Source organism: Ambystoma mexicanum, chromosome 9, assembly GCF_040938575.1.
Source record: "Ambystoma mexicanum isolate Mex_15411 chromosome 9, UKY_AmexF1_1, whole genome shotgun sequence".
Taxonomy (NCBI): domain Eukaryota; kingdom Metazoa; phylum Chordata; class Amphibia; order Caudata; family Ambystomatidae; genus Ambystoma; species Ambystoma mexicanum.
Genome location: NC_090931.1, coordinates 1,176,430,867 through 1,176,454,051, shown reverse-complemented (window position 1 = coordinate 1,176,454,051; position 23,185 = coordinate 1,176,430,867).

Genomic DNA, 23,185 nt, shown 5'->3' with positions numbered 1-23,185 from the left:
TTGGGCCAATTTTCTTAGACCCTCTAGAGAGTGGCACTCTCTTTGACCCTTACACAATTCCCAGCTAGAGGGCCAACCTTCAGCTAGCAGGCATTGAACGTCAGAGAGACCCTCTTGGTTGAGTACCTCTCCCTTAGGAGGGTCCTCTGGCTCTTCTCCCTCTGGAGTTGAGTCAAGGGTCACCAATGGGCCTAATCCCTCAGGAGCTGGGGCCGCAGCAGGTGCTGTAGAAATAGCAGGAATAGAAAGAACCCCATCACAGAGGTGGTCATCTTCCCCTTCAACTTGTTTAACTGACTATCAGTAAGACCCTGTTGTACCTCTGACCTTGTGACTGCAACAGTAGTCAGGGGTAACCCATCTGAGATTAACCCCATCTCGACCAAGTCATTCACCAATACAATTTTGGCAGGAAGCTTTGCTGTATTGGCATCGATCTGAATGGTGACTAGGGCTACAGGATATAATTTGGGAGGCCAGCAGCTAACCTAGTGGTTCTCAGATGAGCACCTACGTAGTCCTCTGACATGAGCAATGTCCTGTCCACCACTGGCATGCTAGCTCCAGTGTCTCTCAAACCAGAGGAAGTTAGCCATTTACGAGGACACCTCTCAACATTCTTTGAGTGTTCTTTGTGATAGTATCCAGTACTTTTGAGTACTGGTCCCACGCCCCCAGGGACACTAAGGATATCTCTACTGCAGCACCAAAGATGATCCCGTGAGAGGAGGACAGTGGCCTCCACCTTAGGCATGGAGTAAGGCCAGACTGACAGCCTGTACACCAAATGCTTGTCCTTTACACTAGGGGTCCCCCTTTCTGTGGTCCAAGACCCACAGTCCCGATGGACTGAACTGGATCCACTGTGAGCCTGCTTTGCAGCAGGAGCCCCACTACTCTTTCTCTCACCCACATGGGACGTATCCCCTCTAGATTTGTTGACCTTAGAGGGAGAATGTTGCGGTTTATTCAGATTTGGCTGTTGCTTGGACTTCTGAGGGGTCCCTTTCTCTTTGTCCTTGTCCTTCCCACTGGAATCCTTGGGGGATTTAGCAAACTTTCCCAACTTAAAGGGATCCACAATATTCTGGTTGGCAATGTACGGACACAGCTCTAGAGAACAAGTGTCTGAAGAATTTTCAAAAAACACGAGGTATGACAGTTCAATAAAAGACTTCACTTTGTAACCATAAATCCATCCCATCACACTCATGTGTGCAGCACTTACCCAATCCGCCCAAGACATATTACACCACTTTTAAAAGCACTTAAGCAGACACAGGTGTCTAAAGTGAAGTAGTGTGGACAGAAGACATGATTGGAGGAATTAATTAATTAAAACATGTGATTAATACAGCTCCTGTATTAGGGATTCCTTATTATAGTTAAGAATGTTACTTATTTTCCCATTTAAATGGAGAAGTCATGACAACAGTCCTTACATAGAAAACAACATTAGGACCTGGTCATAAACCATTAGCTTACTACAGTGGTATTTTAGATGCAGTTATGAAAGGACACTATCCCTGTAAACAGTCTTTGGCAGCTGCTGCATTTGACATAGAAGCGGCTTCAATTATACTATGGGGTTCCGTAACTCTGTTTGTAGAGCATGCATTATTTGCAATTTTAGAAACACCCAAAAGTACAGGGACTACTAAAAGAGCATCAGGGTATGAGGTAGTTATCTCAAACCCTGCAATCCAAATTGTTAGGTATAGCACCCTGAATCCAGCAACGTGTATAGCTGAACCAGTGGGAGATGATGATGATAATGTGCATGACTGTATTACATACACTGAATATTATAATGATATTTCCCATATTAGAGAGAATGCTCTAGGGAAAGGAGAAGTGGCTTTCATTCATGATTCATCTAGAATTGACGAAAGATGTGAGACATTTGGGATCAGCAGTAGTAAATCTGACCCGAGGAGGTACATTTTAAGTATTGATGTGTAGAGGAATGCTGTCAGCCTATTCAATGTGAGGCTTCAGAATTAGCTGCACTTATTGAGGCACTATAAAGTTTTGAGGATGAGGAAGTGACAATGTTCTCTGACTCTGTCTATGTGATGCCAACCATACATGCAGGCATGTCACGTTAGAAAAGTAGGAGCTTCCTCCACACAGACGACACTCCAGTTCAACATTCAGGGCAATTAGACAAGCTCATTGAAGCCTTAAACTTTCCAGAAACCACAGCCATTGTGTAATCCACAACACTTCTAAAAGAACAGATTTAGAGGCCAAACATGCTGCATATTAATCAGCCATATTTACAAATGAGATAAAAGATACAAGGAAAGCGGCTGGTTCATAAATGTTGGTTAAAGAAGTGTTTAATATGACATCCATTCTACAGTTAATTGAGATACAAGGACGAGCATTGCAGGGAGAGAAGGAGCTATGGAAAAAGCAGGAGTGTTCTTTACCCCCCACTTAGGAAATTTGGAGGCAGGACAGTACAGGAAAGCCAATTATGTCCCTATCATTGTTGAGAGAAGTGCTAGTGCAGCTCCACTATCCCTCGCATGTGACTCGAGAGAGTCTAGCTACTATAAAAGCAGAAGACTGGTTTGTACCGATCTCAGTGAACATGTGGCACAGTCCATTGTAAACTGTATTTTATGTCAGAAATGTATGGCAGGACACACCCTATGAATGGTGAGAGAAGTAATCCCTAGACCTAATGGCCCCTTCCAACATCTGCATATAGATTATGTGGATATGTTGCAAACAAGTAATGCTTTTCAATACATGTTAATTGTAGTATGTCCCTTTTCTAGATGGATTGAAGCAGGGCCATGCACACATTCTTAAGATGCATGTGCTGCAAAGTTTCTAGCCCGCAGAGTATTTCTAAGATGGGGTGTGTGCAAATGTTTGCGATCCTACAATGGACCACACTTTGTAAATGAACTTGTTGAAAATATAGTCTCACTCTTTGGCATCAAGCATACGTTTGCTTCAGCCTAGTACCCGCAAGCCAACCGAATATGTGAGAAATGAAATGACCTTCTGAAGGAGAGAATAGCAAAGCTTAAAATGACACTGAATAAGGGATTGCTGCATTGCCTACATCTTGCATTGTGTGCATTACACAATCATCCTGATTCACATTACCATTTAACGCCCTATGAGTTGGTGACTGGACACCAAATGAGAACTCCTCTCACCCCCCAACAAGGGCAAATACAGGTATCCACAGTGTAGCAAAGGCATTAGGTGATGGGATGCATGATTGTTTGAAAATGTTGACTCAAAGTATTCTTGTATTTCTCAACAGATCAAACATAAGGGGTAGAAACCTCCAGTACTTTACCCAGTGGACCAGGTGTTATTTATTTATTTTACATTTATAAAGCGCTCACACAGCCCGCAGGCATCGAGGCGCTCTTACAGGAATTTTTTGTTTTTCTTAATTGTGTGTGTGCTTTTTTTTTTTGTCTTCGTTACGTATTTATAACGCGCTTAAACACCCAGAGGTTTCTAAGCGCGGACCCGGGGATCGAACCTGTTGTTGCTTCATGTCGTCTTGCTTCCAAGAAGCGCACGCTGCCGCTGAGCTATCCTCCCGGGACATAGTAAGAAAGTTTGATTTACCTGGTATACCACTCGGATGAATGGACCTTACAAGGTCGAGGAAGTAAGCCCTACAACCGTGTAGCTAAAAGATTGATGGGTGTGGATCCATCTGCATGATATCAAGTCCTATAAAGGCGAAGCATTGACCTCTCCTGCACCTAGCCTCAGTGAATCAAGTATCCCCAGTGAAGCAAGTGCCCACAGTGAAGCAAGTGAATAGTGGCAACTAATGACAACACAATCTATGACCAAGAACACAAATAAATAACACAAAATATTTTATAGATTACGGTTGTCTTTTGAACTGATTAAGAATCAGTAATCATGGAACACTTTCCCTAGACAAGCCAAAAGAGACATTGAGCTTTGAAAGAAAACGAAAAAGGAAAAATATTTCTGATTGCCGTTAATGATACCTATTATTACATTGGTACATACATTCTTAGTCATTCTTTTGTCTTACATTTTTCAAACGAACCCAGCTTTGATTCAACGCAGAAAACACATGTTTGCATTCCTGGAGAACCTCAAGAACAGCTGGATCATTGGGAGTGTGATAATTGAAACAATATTCAAATTTCTGATATACAATTGATTAAAAACAGAGGTAATACATTTACATATTCATACAATTGAGAGGCTTCAACATTCAGAGACTCATTACCATCTAAAAAATTGATAGGATTTCATGTGATATTAAAGGCGATATCCGCTGGTATTATGATTTGTGTTTTTCTCCTTATCATTATGGCATTGTGAACTGTTACAAAAAATGGCACTAAAATAGAGGGTAATAATGGCACTGATACAAAGTGCATTAATAAAACACTTATTATTGTCCCCACTATACGCATGTATATTGTGTTATATAAAATAGCTAGATGGATATTTAGAATTAAAATAAACACTGAAGAGAACCATGAAGGTATAAATACATATCTTGAAAATTTGGTTCATCTATTCAATAACCTATGGTGCCAGCATATGAAAGAGGTGGGCAAAAGACAATCATACAAAAGTTGTTATATGTGTTCCTTAATACAGTATACCTTGAATGCAGCAAGAACTTTTATTGCAAGATAAATGTCTCCACATGATGCAAAATGCAGCACACAATACCGGAGGGAAATTTGAAGGAAAATGGGCCATATTATGATTGCGAACACAAGTGGCATTGCCATATGAAGATACCAATGTGAAAACAAGAAGGATGGAAAATGCACTACGATGGACAAGCAAGACACTCATGTATCCATCCCAGATAGGAGAACGGATAAAGGTTGTCCAGGTGAAGAAGGTGAATTGCTTAGACATCACTGAAAAATCAGGAGAGCCCAGATGTGAAGAAAGATCTCATTTGGTGATACATGGACGTGTTTTCACTAGTACTGGATGGGAAGACGGGCTATTGGCCTGCCATGCACATCTACTGAACCGAGAATCAAAAAGTATAGTGCAGATAGTGGTTGACAAAATCAGGAATCATGAGCCAAGTATTCAAAGTTACTTACATGTTTTGACCATGAAGCAGGACCAGTTTCTATAATACCACTCAAAATTCAACAACATGCTTCACTAAAAATTGCCTGCTCCTGGTTGAAAAAAATAAAGGATCCAGAGCCTACATGCATTTGCCTAAGAACTGGGGAGGAATATGCTCTATGGTAATTGTACATATACCAGCATTGGTGATTCCCCTTAGTGACCTCCATATTGATGGATTTCCTAAAATGGATGAACATTTAAAGAAGAAGAAATCACCTGAACCCCGCTGACTGAAGAGAAGTAATTATTTTCCCGCAAAGTTAATGAAGTATTATGACAATTTCCCAGATGAGCATACATTTTTCAGCAAGACAACAATGATAAAGATAGCTATATTCTTGCCAGGGCTTCAAGATGCAGTAAAAAAAAAAATGCTTCAGATTACCAGATGGGAGCTGCTGCAGAAAATCAATTCAACAATAAAAGGTTTCAATGCAATCAGAGAAGAATTAAGAAACATCAACGTGATGACTTTTCAGAACAGGTATGTCCTGGACTTGATTACAGAAATGGAAGAAGGCGTGTGTGCCAAGGTCTGGCCTCCTTGCTGTACATTTAAACCTTCTCATGATGGAGAAAATTGAACCCTGACAGAATCAATAAACATGTTGTCAACTTTGCACACAAATATGGTGGAAGAGGTAGACAAAATTGAAGATAATGATTGGTTTACATCTCTGTTTTCATGAATTCCAACCTGGCAAGCAATTGCTTTCAAGATGTTTGGAGCAATACTAGTGTTCGTATTGCTAGGATTCTGTTTCATAACAAACATCGTGGAAAATGTAAGAAGAAAGCCAAGAAAGCAATTGGAATGAAGATAATGATTGATATAGGAAATATAACTGGTGAATCAGTGCAAAGTGAAAACAGTATTTGTGAAAACATAAATAAAAGTACCTTTGCACCTCCAGGAACTAAGTTATATTATCCTAAAGATCAGATAGTGGTTGAAATATGTGGGACGATGGATAGTCTGTGCATCAGAAAGGGATTGTTGTCTGATGACCTTGAGTGTGGATGATAAAGATATGGGTCCCGAAGAAAAGAAAATATGATGAAATGATAGAAAAACACAAAGCAGGAATTACAGAATAGGAGGTGAAGAGTATGGTCAAGAACTCGACAAGAGGGGGGAATTTAGAGGAGCAGGTGGGCACCTTATTCCTGGTCACTGCCCACCTAGCACCATCCCATTGGAATGACAAAGAGCCACAATTGGGAACCCATGCATGAATCCATGAATCCATGCAATATTCCTGTACCACGTTGAGTATAAAACAGATGATATGCACTCAGGCAACCATTTAGAGTGTACCCACAAGCTGACATAGTGGAGGAAAGCTACCAAAAAGGATGCCCTCTACCGAGCTATCGAAATGCAGCTGTGCAACAGAATGGATGTGCATTAAAACAATGTCTGACAACAGCAAAAGAATGTAATCAAGGAGATATAAGAACCTATGTTGAAAGGAAACGAAAATACGTAAGGATGACGATGTGACTGAAGCACAAGAGAAAAATGTACCCAGCGATACAGTATCATGAACATAAAGAAGAATGAAGGGACTCACTGGTCAATAACTATAAAAACACTGTAACGCAAGGTAGAAAGAACATATAGAAGATTGCTTATGAGAGGTAAATATTCAACATTTAAGATGACCATTAGAAGAAGATGGGCGGCAGTGTATGACATTCAACCCAGCTACCTCAAAATATGAGCCCAGATCATCCTGAAGTGAAAAAAAACAATGAAGAGGCTGTTTTTCCCTTGCAAAATAAAGGAATACATTGGCCTAGCACCATGAATGCTATTTCAAGAGATAAAGGCAAAGTATGAAGGGAGTTCAACAAGCATACTATGTGAGAAGGTCATATTTCTCAAGATAAAGAGGAACAAGAACATGTACAGTTGCCAAGTATTGAACAATTAAAAGTATATAATATGTATATGGGATAGAGTGAGCAGGTCTCTAAGGCCAAGAGGATCAACTGCAACCACTATAATGAAATGGATACATGTGTGCTCTCTTAACATGTGACGAAGAGCTCGTAAACAAGGGCTATTCATTAGCCCTGAATCTAAGATAATGGTGTGCCTACGCACCCTTTAATGTTCTGAGACAGGGCAGACTGGCAAGGTCAGTCTTCAAACAGCTTTCACTGGCATGAGGCCTACCGATGAGAGAGGCTATAGACTAATTGGGAAAACAAGGGGAGAGCTGCCATCTCTCCAAGCACATGGGTTTTGTTCAATGTATGTGCTGCTAGCTAGCCAAGGTCCAAAGCTGGATTTGGGTTGCCAACCCATCAGAAAAGACTGCTATGCACTTTTACATTCAATGTTGCAAGTGTTGTTCCGCTGCCATATTCTTTACTGTAATCAGTGTGCTACATATGTAGAAGTATCTCATGGTGTGTCCTAGAGACAAGGGACCACCAGTGGGAGATTAATACTCATGCATTCTATATCTAGACCTGTTCCCCTAATCCAATCCGACCCCTTGTTAGGTTTTTGTAATATGCCACATAGGATGATGTCATAGATGACGCATCTGGCATTATATACACTAATTATAACCAAGATGACTTTGTGATCCTGCATGAATCAATTTGATGAATGACAATTTACCCTGCTTTCGTTTATTGAGACAAAAGCAGTATTTTACCATCTCGTTTGAGTCTGTCCAATTATTTGGTCTGAGACATTTTATTGCTAATTCCATCAAGCACAAACATGATTCAAGGTGCTAGAGCACACTCTGTCTTTTGCTCTAAGTAAAGGGGGCCAACTACCATCATGTTGAAATGTTCCCCAAAAAATCCACAGCCAGGCCTGCAACCCCTCCCCCCACCACAACGGCATAGCCTCTGATAATCACTATGCAATGGGACTCCAACTTTGCCATATAGAGGACTCTACCCCCTGCCCCCTTGACTCCGAGAATACCTCTGTCGCCTCCCTGTACACCCGGGTACTTTATGATTGTGTATGTTAATACATCGACCTTGAGTCAATGGGGAATTATTAAATGTGCACGTTGGAATGAAGGGAGGTGAAGGGCACTCCTTGGTTCTGAGTTTTCTTGTTAGAATAAATGTATAGCATGAAAGGAAATGCAGGAGAATTACCTGTGAGTTAGTACAAAAATTGAAGGTTTAGAAAAGCATGAAAGGCAGAGGCAGGGCGCTTCTCTCCAGACACAGTCTGTCTTGTCTCCCGCCTGTCCAGGCAGGGTCTCCTCCAGCAACAGTTGACCAAGGAAGCTCTGGCAGGACACGAGAAAGATACAAGGGCACGCTCAGATCAGCTCAATCCACATTCTGAAATGCAGCGGAAAACACGGGGCCAGGGAGGCAGGGCGTAGCACTAATGCACAGAACCCGACTTGCATTAAAGTCTGCAAAAACGTGGGTTGGTTGTTTTTGCTATCTTTAATCTAAACTTAAGTTTTCTTCACACGCATATTTGCAAATTGCAATGCAAGTTACAATTCTGATCATGCATGACACTTTTTCCACGAACAGCCTGGCCAAATGTGCAGAAAGAAAGGGGGCACACCGGTACATGTCAGTGGATCCAGAGGGGATTCAGATCCCCCTTCCCTAGCAACCCACTGCAAGCATCTTGTTGTGGCTGGCATTTGTGGATGTTCATCTTCAGGGGAAATAACCCTGTGAGGGCCCAACCCCCTTGAAGCTAATGTAGACATTTGATTGTCGTGCAGCAGCATGTGAGTAACTTGAATTACCACTACATAGGGCAAACTGACAAATACATGTGAAGTGCTGTGTATGGGCCCTCCACACTGATAGATTTGCTCTAAGAGGTTGACTAGCAATGGTGATGGTATGTGTAGAAAGGCAGTGTTCAGTTTGTAATAATGTGTTTTTCTAGTATCATTATTATGTTCAAGTTATCACTTTTTTTTCAGAAACAGTAGATGCCTTCAGAACTGGTTAGGTTTTACCTTTTGCAGTTTCCTGCCCATTTCGAAATATGTTATGAAAAATAATGGCACTCACTAATTATTGCACGTCAGGCTTCTGTAAATCCACTAGCTTTGGTATTTTCTATCAAATACTTCATCACACAGGGTGGAAACACACCACAGATTCATAAGAAAGCACCCTGCCTTCTCGGTCGCACATGTACCACCCACCCTTACACATGCGCACAACACAGCCAGACATATTTGCTGTAGCCAATCTGCTAAAATCGGTATCCCGGACACAATTTACAGAGATTCGCTCTCATGCACAGAACACAGAAATGGATGCATAACCTATTGACATAACGCCAGGGACCTTTCAACTTTTTCAAATTAAGAGGTCTTCGGCCCTAGATGGGCCCCCAGCAACTGCTCCATGTTGGCAGTCAACAATCCAGTAAAATGACAATATGTTATTTTTTCAATTTTCGTTGTGGGTCTTAGAATGTGTGCTTTTCTGCGCTCACATTACAAGCTGAGTTGTTTTTCTTCCTACATGATGTATAGAAGTGTTATTACCTCATTGCTTTCTAACACTGGTCCCTCCGGTTCTAGGTCATTTGGTCGAATCTAAATGGTCGACAGAACAAATGGTCGACACCAAAAGGTCGACAGGTCAAATGGTCGAATGTAGTTTTTTTTTTTTGTTGCTAAAAACCCCTTTTTCCCTAAACGAAAACCTAAAAAATATATATATAAATAAAATAAAAAATTTGACCATTTGACCTGTCGACCAAATTGTGTCGACCATTTGTCTGTCGACCATTTGACTAGACACTGGTCCCTCCACATCACAAAGAAAGGTTCAGAGCTCTTCAGTCAGCATTTAGTGTTAAACTCCCTGTTGGCTGGCGGTCTCGTGGTAATCTGTGGCTATTAACCTTATATTTGTCTTTGTAATGTATGCACCACAGGTGTGTCACATACTGTTTTCGCTCTAATCAGGGGTCCCCGAAACATCATGTTGAACTGGGCCCCCACACATGAGCAGAGTTTCTTGTTCCATAATGGTGTTATTATGTTTTTCATACCCTTGTCCACAGCTATGTATGGCAATTGGGTTTGTTTGCTTTTGTTTATATGCCTCTTCATTAAAATATGGTTCTGTGGTCGTGGCGTGACTCCATTCACCTCCACAGATGTTTAAGAAGCTATTTTTGTTGACATTCCATTTATTGAGAAGTATTTTTTCCTGTATTGTGCACACATGTGGCTGCGTTCTTTTTCATTCGGTCCACAAAAGGAGAAAGCAAGGCACAATGTTAACAAGGCTGTTTGTTCCTTTTTGAGAGATGTGGGTATGTCCTCTTTTTGGAATGAAAACATTATGTTTTGTAACACACACATTTTTCGCATATATGGAGTACATCTTACTTATGCCGGCAATCCAATTTTTCTGCGAAATATACAAAATGCATTGAGACCGTTTGTGGAATAAGAGCAATCTATTTTGCCGTAGGTGTTGAGCATTTTAAGTTTTCGTAACACAAAAATATACCACAAAAAAGCTCTTTTTAGGGACACCACTTCCTCCCAGAGAAAAGTGCAATGGTTTTGGCAGGGCAGCACTGCACAGATTTTAAATGTCCACGGACTTCTAAAAAATGCACAGGGCCCTGCACTATTTATTTGTCACTTCTGTTTTTAAAGTGTGAAAGGCGGCTCTGAAAAGAGCCTTTGTTTTTTTTTTGTTTTTGTTGTTTTATATTTTTGTTGGGCTTTTTTAAACACGAAACACAAGGAAAGGAGGGTAAAGGAGGGTAAGGAAGGGACACTAACACCAGGGATAAGAAAGGGCAGGTGGAGAGAGGAAGATGTAGGGTGGCCCTTATTCTGGTAGTCGCAGACCTTCTCATGCTCCGTTACTGCAGTCTTTGAAGCAGTCCGAAGGTTCTCCCCTCTGCATAGTACTGTGTCGCAGTACATGCACAGTATACTGACCATCGAAAAGTAAGGGTCAACAGCATCATGAATGGGCTGTGAGACAGCTGGAGGGATGCACTGTCCCAGAGGAGTGTCTTTTGTGGTGATGGGAGTGGAAATGAAGGATGCTGCAGAGGAACTCAACCTACTACCTACTACATTTATCGCAAGGCACAACGACATGTGATGTCATCTTTGATGTCCTGGGTGTTAGTCTTAGCACTGCACAGTGGTGGTGCGAGTTATAGTTGCTTAGTTACCATAACTTGTGAATTTCAGGGGTTTTCTGTTTTATTTCAAACCATAACATCCCTTTAACAAAGTTATTTTTTTCACTGAAAAAACAAAATATATATACAGGGAGTAATCTACTTATTTACTTGATGCCCACTTTGAAAATGAAGAAAATAAATAAAATATGTTTTGTGAAATCATGAAAATGTTTGTTTATAACTTTATCCTGTTGTTGGTGTTGGCCATTTTATGTAAATTTTCTGGGGAAATATGTGTGTTAACAGTACAGAATTTCTTTTTCTTTCTATTATTAGAGAACTAAACTCTTTAAATTCCAGCCTGGGGGTGTGAAGGGAGTCCGGTGAGAATCCCAGGGACCCCGGAAAAAAGGAAGAACAGGGGTTCCATGCCACACGCTCAGACTCAAAGAGGGAAGTTGAGCCCGGAGTGGCCACTCCCTAATGAAGGAATAGCTGGGGTGCCGTGCCACATCCTCCAACCCAAAGATGGAAGGGGGACTGGAGTGCCCAGTTTCTAATTAATTAATTTGTCCCTAATGAAACCCCACTCTGCCCTGCTCTTCACCACCAAAGAGTCATGGAAGAACCGGGGGCATGTGGGTGCATTCAAAGGCCCCAAACAGAAGTCCCTTTCACATGAGAAGCAGGAACTTCAACACTGACACAAAAACAGCTTTGCTTGTGGCTGCAAGTGCAAACTGAAGGTCCCTTTCACCTGAAAAGCAGGATTATCAGGGAAAAAGACATGGTGTGTGTTCACAAAAAGTAATGCATATTAAGTTTCACATACAAAATACCAGTGACATTTGAAAAGCCACTTTGTTTTCCATGGAAAAATGTGTGTCGGCCCAAGGCAAACCCTTTTGGCTTGTGGGTGGGCAAAGTACACAAGGAAATCCCTCTACTGCAGGTCTGGATGTTATACTCCCCATCTAATTACAACTGCAATAAAGTGCTCTCTGGAAGGTGTGGAAAGCCAGGGACAGTTCCCCTTGGCTGCAGCATGACTAAAAGTTTTAAAGACTGGGGCTACAACTACAACAAAGAGCAAACTTTGAGAAACCTGAAGGTGTGTCACCCGCTAGTTCCCAGGGATCTGTTGTCCAGGTGGCCAGGACACAACCATCGCTATTGGAACCAGTTACTGGGGGTGGACCAGTGCAGTAGGATCACCTGGATGAGGGGGCCTAGGGGAGTAGAAGTGGGACATCAGTGGGTGAGAGGCAGTATCCCCCTTTCAATAACACCTTTTTCCCAGGAATTTAAACCCCCCCCCCCGCTGCGACATGAACACTTTCTCAAAGACAGTTCACCATGAGCGATAATGGACTAACAACAGAGCTTTATACCTGGCCAATTCTGCTGCAACCTATACCTCTCCTGTTCTCTCCCAGGCCCTCTGCACAGCCTTGCCCTCTCATTTCATTACTAAAACTCAGAACATCCGGTCCACCCTCTCTTCCTCGACCTCCTCTTACTCCTCTTCTACCACTCCTGGCCAGTCTGAGGCTGTCTCTCTTCCTTCTTTCTCCCCATTTCCCCTGTTCATCCCGTACAATGTTTCGAGAAAGGTTTGATCTATCAAAGTCTCGTCGAAGCAGACTCTCCTCTTGTAAAGACTACAGGGGGGTTATCTGTACTTCTGCACTCTATATGGAAGAGCAGAAGCACAGAGCACCCCAGCCAAGATTCTCTTTCGTTGGTAGGAATGGATGAGCAATCAAGGCTTAGCTCTCAGGAGGTGATGGAGGCCAGTTCTTAAGTGCATTGTAGTCCCCAAGCCCCCACAAAGGAATGTCCACAAATATGTTAGTGATAACACAGTTCTTTATATAAATAAGGTTCAAGTTATATAAACACACAATAACACACTTTGTGCTCAGGGAATACTAAAATGATACATATGTACAATATCTATGTGGTACCACAATTCACTCTTGACTCCTTTAAAATGAACCAACTGTAGACAGTTGCAATGACCTACAGTCTAATAGCAATGTGAACCAACATCAGACATAGGAGGGAAAGAAGTGGCCAAACAGTTATCACAATACTTTGGCCTGCTACCCAGACACAGTTCTGTGTGAGGATCCCCCACCTGGGAATCCTGTAAATAATGTATATTGACAAGCCCAGTCTATACATTGTTTAGCAGAGTCTTATTTTCTTCTACATATGTTCTACTAGCCCAATGCACCTGGCTTAGCAGAGTTTCGACCATGGGTTGTCGACGGACCCTTCTTGAGTGAACTCCTTTTAAGGCAGGAGCCACGGATCGTCAAGATCACTCAAAGAAAGGTGAATGATGTTGCTGAAGTGTGGTGCAGTGTATGTAGAAGGTACACATGGTGCCCTCCCGCTTTGATAGCCAAGGTGGAGAGAAGCGATTGCTGTCGTGGTACTGTCCTTGGCTCTAACAACAAGGCAATGCCAACAAAATCAGTACAGCTGGTGAGTCGGAGAGACAGATAGCAGGCCGGACTGTGTTACTGTCAAGGTTGCAAGCGGCAACACTGTGTGAGGAAAGATGACTCGCATGTGATTGAACTTTATGAAACTGAAATAGGTACCAGATACAGAGTGGTCAGGCGCCATGTGGGTGCTCACTCGAAGGTCTCTGTTTGCTATCCAACTGAGCGTGTGAGAATCATTGAACTGTACATTTGAAGTGGTCTTGTAGCGGGTGGTCAAGCTAAATCACAGGCACATTCGAAAGTCTTCAATTGCCTATGAACTGAAATTGGTCTGAGCCTAGCTGAGGGAGATTAATTGTATAAAAGGGGATCCGAGCCCTGAAGAGGGGGATCAGGGGTGAACCGTGAGTCACCCGAGAAGATATTGATGTGGCAAATGTGAACTCGACTGAGGGTTGCCTGTGAATTGAAATTGGTCTGAGACCGTCTGCGGGAGACTTATTGTATAAACGGGGATCTGATCCCAGAAGAGGGGGATCTAGGGTGAGCCGTGAGATGCTCAAGAAGATATTGCTGTGGCAATCGTGAAGCCGACTGAGGAATACCTGTGAACTAAAATTGGTCTGAGCCCGGCTGAGGGAGGCTAATTGTATACAAAAGGGATCTGAGCCCAGCAGAGGGGGATCCAGTATGAAGAGTGAATCTCCTGATTTGAATATTGGAAATTAACTTTTTTCATTGTTTTTGTACATCAGGAACTCTGAATCAAGAGACAGTGAATGTAAGAGACTTGGGCACAGAAGGCTCTGATATTGGTAAAAGAAAGGTGTCCTTGTGCCGAAGAAGCCGAAGATTTTTCTGTGCTCGAGTGAACCGCCTTGTCCTGTGTTAAAAATGTGGGAAAGGGAGGCCAATGGCCTGAACATCCTAACTTATCATTTTGTGAACACTTTCATGAACATTACTCCACACTATTTGCCACTTAGCGGTAAGGATTAGCAATTGATTTTATTTAGTACAGGCTTTTTTATTGGACAAAACTCCTCTAGGACTGCGTTATTAATATTTGATGGTTGTAGCTGAAACACATCTTATATTTACGTTTAGATAGGCGTTTTTCACACCCTTGATAAAGTTCAATAAACACCCTTGAACAGTGGTCACGTGTGTCTGTCTTACTTTGATATCATGCCATCCTTACATATGGTGTCAGGGCTGTATGTGATTCAACTGATAAAAATTGAAATCCATGCTGATAATTTTCATACCACCAGAAGGGGAAAATATAATTCTTGAACTCCTTGACACCGACTGCTTTTCCCACGCAAAAAGAGGTTTTGCTCCCTCTACGTATCAGGACTGGTCAACAAGATCTGTTCTTTAAAACTCAAGTATTATTAGACATCCTTCCTCTCTCTCATTGTAATTTACAACAGTGGGATTGAATAATACTGAAAGCTCGACCAGCCTATACCTTTATTAGACCTAATGCCTTAACACCCCTCAATCTGAACCTTTTTGTTTTGGTACCCAATTATCATCTATAGGGGGGCCATCATGGTTATAGACCAACCTAGCAAAGTCAATTCCTTTTGCAGAATCAGAATCAGAAAAATCAGACGACTGTAAAACCTTATCCGAGGAGTCAGTCCTGTTTATTTTCTGATTTGGAAAAAAAACACAGAAGGGACCCTTACCCCTGGAAGAAATGTCTGACCTAGACAATGCCATAGCCCAGTTGGCGGCCCATAAAATGCAGTTTGAAGCTAGAATCCAATAAAATGTAACTAAATTGGTTGAATTGCAAACTAGACCCTTATTACCACAGGGGGTACTTAAACCATACCTAGAAGGTGAAGATTTAGGAAATGTTTTCTTGAATTATGAATGCCTAGCCGAAAAACTAGAATGGGAGGAGAACTTTACAATATGTTGTTTGGCTCCTCTGTTGAAAGGTGAACTACACACCGCCTATGAACTACTTAATCTTGCTGAGAGAGCCATTTTTATATCCATCAAAGAAGGGTTGTTGAAAAGAGTGGGGCAAACCTGCAATTTTTATCGGCAAAAATTTAGGACCAGGAGATTAAACCTGGGAGAACCCCTCTAAAAATGGGTGAACATGTCAAAAACACCACAGCCCTTAAGATAAATAACAAATCTATAGATGAGTTGACAGAAATGATCACTCTAGAACAATTCACCAATTCTATACCCCGTTTTTTTCAAAATGCTGTTTTACAGTTAAGTCGACCTACTCTAGCCATGGCCATTGAAACCTCACAAAATCACTCAGCTAAATACTTCCACTCGGCACATCAAGGGGAGGATAAGAAAGATTGCAAACCTATCCATTGACCTCAACCTCAGGGAGTAGACAAACAAGGGGGGGTCGTATTGAATCAAGGAAGGGACACCAAAAGAAAGAATAGAAATCAAAAGATCTGACCATAAAACCAAAGATGAAAGCAGAAGGGAGGAAACTATAGGAAGCAGACAACACACTCTTATCCACTTTTCCTGTAGAGATACAGGGCATTTAGCTAGACACTGCCTGAAGAATCTAAGGGATGAGCCTATGGAAATAGGCTGTTTAAAGGGAGAAGAGTGGGGGGAACCCAAACACGAGTTAGAGACTTTTAGTATATGTTTATGTCAGACTTCTACTGATTTCACATATCAAAAGGCTTGGTTTAATGGGAAGCAAGTAAAGGCATTAATCGTATCGGGTAGTAAAAAAAAAACACTATACAAGCGGATTTGGTCACCACAAAGGACCTCGAGAATGCTACCCTTGTTAGAGTTACCTGTGAACATAGGGACAATTAAGTATACCCCAAAATACCTGTACACAACATCCAGGGAGAGTACTGTTTATTATCTTCAGCCATCATTCCTGCACTCCCCGAGGAAGTTTTTCTGGGTCGGAATTTCCCCTACCTCCTCTACTCTCGGGCAGGAAACCCAACCTCCCTTTGGAGATTTTCTACCCCAGGATTGCTGGTAGTCAAATTACAACTCCCAAAACTCTCCAATGTGGGACTGAGAAAAATCAGAACCTATGAAACCTGAGGCAACCCTTAAAGACCAGTTCATAGGTTACCTTAGAGACACCTCTACCTACACGGGCCAAAGAAAATCAATTGGAATATGTGAGAGCTCTTGGACATCTCTCCTCCCTGTTCTCTCCCAGGTCTTAACAACAAAGAACTTGGACAAAGAAAAGGCATATCCACCTCGAATAGGGGAAGGTTATGTGAGAAACCTGAAGCTGTCTCACCCGCTAGTCCCCGGCGATCTGTTGTCCAGGTGTCCAGGACATGGCCATCACTGTTGGAACCATTTCCTGGGGGTGGACCAGTGCGGGTGGATCACCTGGATGAGGGGTCCTCTGGGAGTGGAAGTGGGACACCGGAGGGAAAGACGTGGTATCGCCTTCCCAATAACACCTTTTCCCCATCCTACCAGGTAGGATATCTAGGAATTCAACTACCCTCCTTTTACCACACAAACACTCTCTCGTGGACAGTTCACCATGAGTGACAATGGACTAACACCAGAGCTGAATACTCGACATGTCCCAAAACAAGGATCAGGCAGATTCAGGCATTTACTGACAATTACGCACACATGATTTCCATCACACTTCCCCAAGGGTGGTAAGGAGGGTACTACCCTTGACATTTACGGAGAAGAACTGCGACTTTCAACAGGCCTGGTGGAAAAGAAACATAAGATCAGGAATTGTAGCTGAAGAACGATGCTGTGTGTGTGGAAGGAACACAGGGCCCTCCTGCATTGATAGCCAAGGCGGGGAGAAGTGATTGCCGCTGTGGTACCATCCTTGACTCTGACAACAAAGCAATGCTAAAGAATTCAGCACAGCTGGTAAGTTAGCAGACCAGACTGTGTTATGCGCAAGGTTCTAAGCAACAACATTGTATGAGGAAAGATCACTTGTATGGGATTGAACGTTATGAAACTGAAATAGGTACCAGATATAGAGTGGTCCGGCGCAAAGTTGGTACTCACTCGAAGGTCTCTGTTTGGTATCCAACTGAGCGTGTGAGAATCATTTATTTAGGCATTTATTTATTTATTTTGACATTTGTATAGTGCACCAAACCCAGAGGCATCTGGGTGCATTTACTTAAGAAGATTCGTTACAACAGTTGCTTAGTTACGGTAGGCAAGAAGTACTGTTCTGAAAGCCACACCTCCTGATACAGAAGGGCTCTGTCAAACAAAAGTTACATGTATGTAGTTGCGGTAAGCATGAAGTACAGTTCGGAAAGCCACACCTCCTAATACAAAGGGGCTATGTCAAACACATAAACCATGTATGAAGTTACGGTAAGCAAGAGGAACAATTCGGAAAGCCACACCTGATGATGGCTGGAAACAGTAGAATTGCCAGTATTATTGGCGTGTTGTGCATGCAACAGGTTATAGAGACAAAGTTGGACGCCATGTCGGCTCGTGGCTAAAGAGTCATAGTAGATAGGGTGGCTGCCAAGATCAATGCACAAGGCATATGTATTAAAAGTAAGCTAGAGGCAAACCAAATGGGCTTAATGGGCATATTATGCCAGTAGTCAGCTTTAACGTATTTTAAGGTTGGTAACTTTAGATAGAAGTAATAGGTATAATCAGTACATCACAGTTCTGGGTGGGTCTGCAACCTATGCTAGATGGGTTGCAGTAGTTAAAGTCAATGCAGCGAAGGTCTGGGTTAGTCATGTGTGAGAGTTGTAGTAGATAAAGGTAGGGTGCGAACCAGACCAGCGCAAGAAATTTCAGGTAATTACATATAGGATGAAATCGGGTACTATGCGTGGTACGATAGGTTGTTATAGGTGAATGCAGAATAGTGTAAACACACACAGCGTAAGAAGCAGAGGTTGTGGAAGTTGGCGACAAAAGTTCATGGGTCTTTAGCAGGCCTTGTAGCCTGATAATATGCCTACTTCACATATACAAACATGAGTTGGTAGGTAGTGGTATAAGGCATGAGCTAATAAGCAAATCAATAGTGGTAGGCAATGCCTGCTCAGCTAGCATAGTCATACAATGTTAGTGTGAAAACATAATGATATGGCTAGGAGTGTAACAACACACAATCCAGGATACAATGTTGCCAAATCCAAGTACCAAGCCAAAGTCTGGGTGGTTAATTGTTAAAGTGCGGAAGAGGTTCCAAGGTCATATGCACTTACTAACATTGTTCGGCAGCAAGGCATGCATTGGGGAGGTGGACAAACGTGCTAGAGAGTCTGCAGGGCAGGTGCAGCACTTACCTTGGTCAGACCTGCACCCGGCATCCAGGCAAGACAGGAAAAGACAGGTCCAGTGGCCTTGAAACAGGGCATTTTAACAGTGGCCGGTTTCGCCTCCCGGCTTGAACAGCTGTCCCAATCATGGCATGGAGGACTTCCGGGGTGCCTAGAGTTGGCAAGGCAGATGCAGGCAAGGTGGTCTTTCTATGGAACCCAGAGTGTAAATGTGTGTGCAGGTCGAGGGGGGAATGAGAGTGCTGAGGTATTGAAGGCAAAAAGCCCACTGACCTAGTTCCAGGAAAAGACAGGAAAACACAGTTCCAGTAATTCCCCATGATTAGCTGAATCAGAAAATTGTAAATGATGGCAATTATTAGTAAGATTATGAAATTTTGCCACGTAAATAGTTTTTGCCAAACATTTGACATGAAAACAATTGGGCTTGTGAATTAAGCTGCCATATGTCTGCTCCAGACTCTTAAAACAATCCGTAGAGAGGGGCTGGAGTGGGCAGGAAAGAGACGGATAACTGTCCAATCCTATTTGTGTGACCTCCCCCAAGACTTTAAAATTGGTTGTTGCTATATGAGTGGGACTGTACTAGGAGGAGAGGACAGGGCTGCTGAAATGTACCATTGATGAGTGCTGATGAAACTTAACATCTGGCAGCAACAAGGAAACACTCTCGGGAGGATAGCTCAGGGGCAACTTTCTTGCCTTGGAAGCAAGACGACACGACCAAGGCAGGTTCGATCCCCAGGTCTACGCTTAGAAACCTCTGGGTATTAAGCGCGTAATAAATAACCAATCATATCATATAACCTAACTAACACCAATGCATTCCAGCCATTACTAAAAACTCTAAGGTTGCAGAAGTAATGCTTGGGCACGATGAGTGCAGGTCCGTTGGGATGCATGCCCAGCTCCCCTGTTCCCCCAAAAGGTTTATATTGAGAGCCATGAGCTAGGAGAGTTTGTAGATGATAACTTGAGCTAGCAGGGGGGAGGGAGGACGTATGCACCATGGACATTAGAGCATGTAAGTGTGGAGATTGTAGCGACAATGTATTTTTAAGACCAAAATATACACTGTACTTCCAACATTTGGGAAGCTAGGCCTCACTGGCCAGAACCTCGTCCCAGAGAATTATAGTTATAAGCCCCATAAGTAGTGCTCATTCACATTCCCCATCTCATCACAGCCAGAAGACGAGAAGGTCATTCTATAAATTAAGACATATCCCTTCATTGTTTCACACTGCAGGCCCACGTGTTATGTGTAACGCTCACCTGATTCTCGCAGAGGCGCCGGTCTTGACTGGGCGACTACCGTATCTTTAAAGGTGATGTGCAGCACCCGGTTTGCTCTTTGGGCTGGACCTCTGTGCCCTGTATGCCTGACGTGCAGAGTAAGATGTCTGCAGATAGAAAATACGGGGGTAATGAGCTGGGGTTATTGGGGTGTCCCTATCTCTTTCCTCTTCTCCTCTCCTGTAGACCCCCACAGGTTAACGCTCTCACCTTAGGTAAGTGAATGCCGAGCTCTCCATCTGCCTCGGGGCAGGGTGCTGTAACCAGTTTCTTCACTGGATAGGTAGCGCAGGCCTCTTGACTTCAGAGGACTGCTGTCCGTCGTTTACTGCACGAACGGTAAGTTTCGAGTAACTCAAATGTCTTTTAAAGTCTTTAATAATGATGTCTCTTGTTTTGCAGGGTTCCGGCGATGGCGGATGACGGGCTGAAGTGAGTTGAAGATGGAGCCCGAGTGATGAATAGAAGCGCCTGGAAGCACGTAAGTAAGCGCTTGTTGCCAGCTTCACGAAGCGCTCTAACTGTCTTTTTATTTTGCAGGTACAAGTTCGGAGCGGCTGCAGGGAGCCGGGATACCCACTGGGTTAGATGTGGAAAGGAGTAATGGCACATGAGTATTAAAGTTCCCCAATGTCTTTAAACGCACCTTGTTTTGTCTTTCAGATGCCGGATGCAGCGCCGACGGCCTCCGGAGCGTGCAAAGAGTTGGTAAGCTTTTGTCTTTCAGATGCCGGAATGCAGTGTGAAGACCTCCGGAGCGCACGAAGAGTAGGTAAGCCTTTGCCTTTCAGATGCCGGAATGCTAACCTGTTCTTTCTTGTCTTTATAGGTGTTGCTGAAGACTGGATTCAGGATGGTAAGCCTTTTTCCTTAGGCCCAGGACCGGATGCAGAAGACACGATGAGCGTTCTGCTGCAGAGGGTGCAGAATAACGCAAAGCAAGATTCATCCACCGGGTGTGGTTTAAATAGCCTCCTGTAGTGCTTAGGTGTCTCTTTCCACAGCCACGCCTAAGTAAGAAAAGAGTTCCTGGTAAAAAAAGAGTTCCTGCCTTCCAGAAGAGTTCCAGTGTTCTGAATCTAGGGAGTGGCTCCAGCCCCACCCAACAGGAAAAGTAGTTCCAAACAGAAGAGGATCAGAGGCTCAACTGGCAGGCAAGTAAGCAGCATGGTCTGCTGCAGGTAAGTCCACCCAAGCATTATGAGCCCGGCGCTTCCAGCGCTGGGACTGGGCATATTTATGAGCCTGCTGCCACTGGCGCCAGGACTGGGTCCAAAAGGTCCCAATTGGGACTGGTTGGCACTCGGAACCTGGGTTATGGATCTGCTTCCAAGGGAGTTGGGAAAACCCTGACCTTTTGGAAGCAGAGATCATGACAGTTCCCCCCCTCAAGGCCCCTCCCAAACCGGGCTTCTCCGGGGGTTTTGGCTTGTCAGGAAATGTTCGGTGAAATCTGTTGATTAGGCGAGGAGCGTGGACATATTCAGCAGGTTCCCAGGATCTCTCTTGGGGGCCGTAGCCTTTCCAGTCAATTAGGTAGAATAGTTTAGATTTGGAGATCTTGGAGTCCAGAATGCTTTTGACTTCAAACTCGAGTTCTCCATCAACTAGGATAGGTTTTGGAGATTTGGTTAGTCGGGTTTGAGGTTGCACGGGTTTTAATAGAGAGACGTGGAAGACCGGATGTATCTTCATGTGCGGGGGCAAGTCCAACTTGACCGCTACTGGGTTTACTATGGTAGTGATGGAATAGGGACCAAGGTATCTTGGGTTGAATGTGCGTGGCCCTTTTAGAGATAGATATTTGGTGGATAACCAGACTTGATCCCCTACTTGATAGTGAGGGGCTTCCTTCCGATGTTGATCTGCTCCTTTCTTGTATTGTTCTTTAGCCCTTTGAAGGTGAGAAACAGCTTCCTTAAAGGCTTGGGTGATTGTAGAATGCAGGTAGTCTACTGCTGGTGTTTCAAGATCTTGGAGGGGATCCAACTCCGAGGTTCGAGGGTGACTGCCGTACAAAAGAAAAAACAGGGTTTTCCCAGTTCCCGAATGGACAGAGTTATTGTAGGCATACTCGGCTATCCAAAGGATATCTTTCCAAGTTTTTTCAGTTTGTTGCAGCATGCAGCGTAAATACTGTTCCAGAGTTTGATTGGTCCTCTTGGTTTGTCCGTCGGTCTGAGGGTGGTGACTGGTCGATAGTCTCACATCAATTTGAGCCGACCGACAGCAACTTCGCCAAAAATGAGAAATAAATTGACTACCTCGATCCGAAATTAGAACCGAAGGAAAACCGTGCAGTCGGACGATGTTTTTGAGAAATTCTCGGGCCAGAGTTGCTGCTGTTGGCAAGCCTTTGAGCGGAATGAAATGCGCCATCTTGGAGAATAAGTCCACGATTACTAGAATCGTATTGTATCCGGAGCATGGAGGTAGATCGGTGATGAAGTCCATAGAAAGCGTATGCCAAGGGCGAGGTGGGATGTCAATAGGGCGTAAGAGGCCTGCTGGTCTTTCCTTTTGACTCTTGTTTTGGGCGCATACTCCACAGGACATTATAAAGTCTCTGATATCTTTTTTCCAAGACGGCCACCAGAAGTAGCGCTTGATCTTTTCTGAGGTCTTGGCTATACCGGGATGACCTTCCATTAAAGAGTCGTGATAACAAGAGATTACTTTTTTCTGTAAATCTGTGCTGGGTAGGTATAATTGTTCTTGGAAATACAATAAGTTGTCCTTTACTGCAAAGTCCTTTCCCTGCAGATGCCAATTCTGTATGTCTGCTGGAGTTACAAGTTGCCTGGCTTTATCCTTAACTTCCTCTATGGATTCTGTGGTGATTACACCCAGAATTCTTTGTTCGGGAATGATTGGTACAG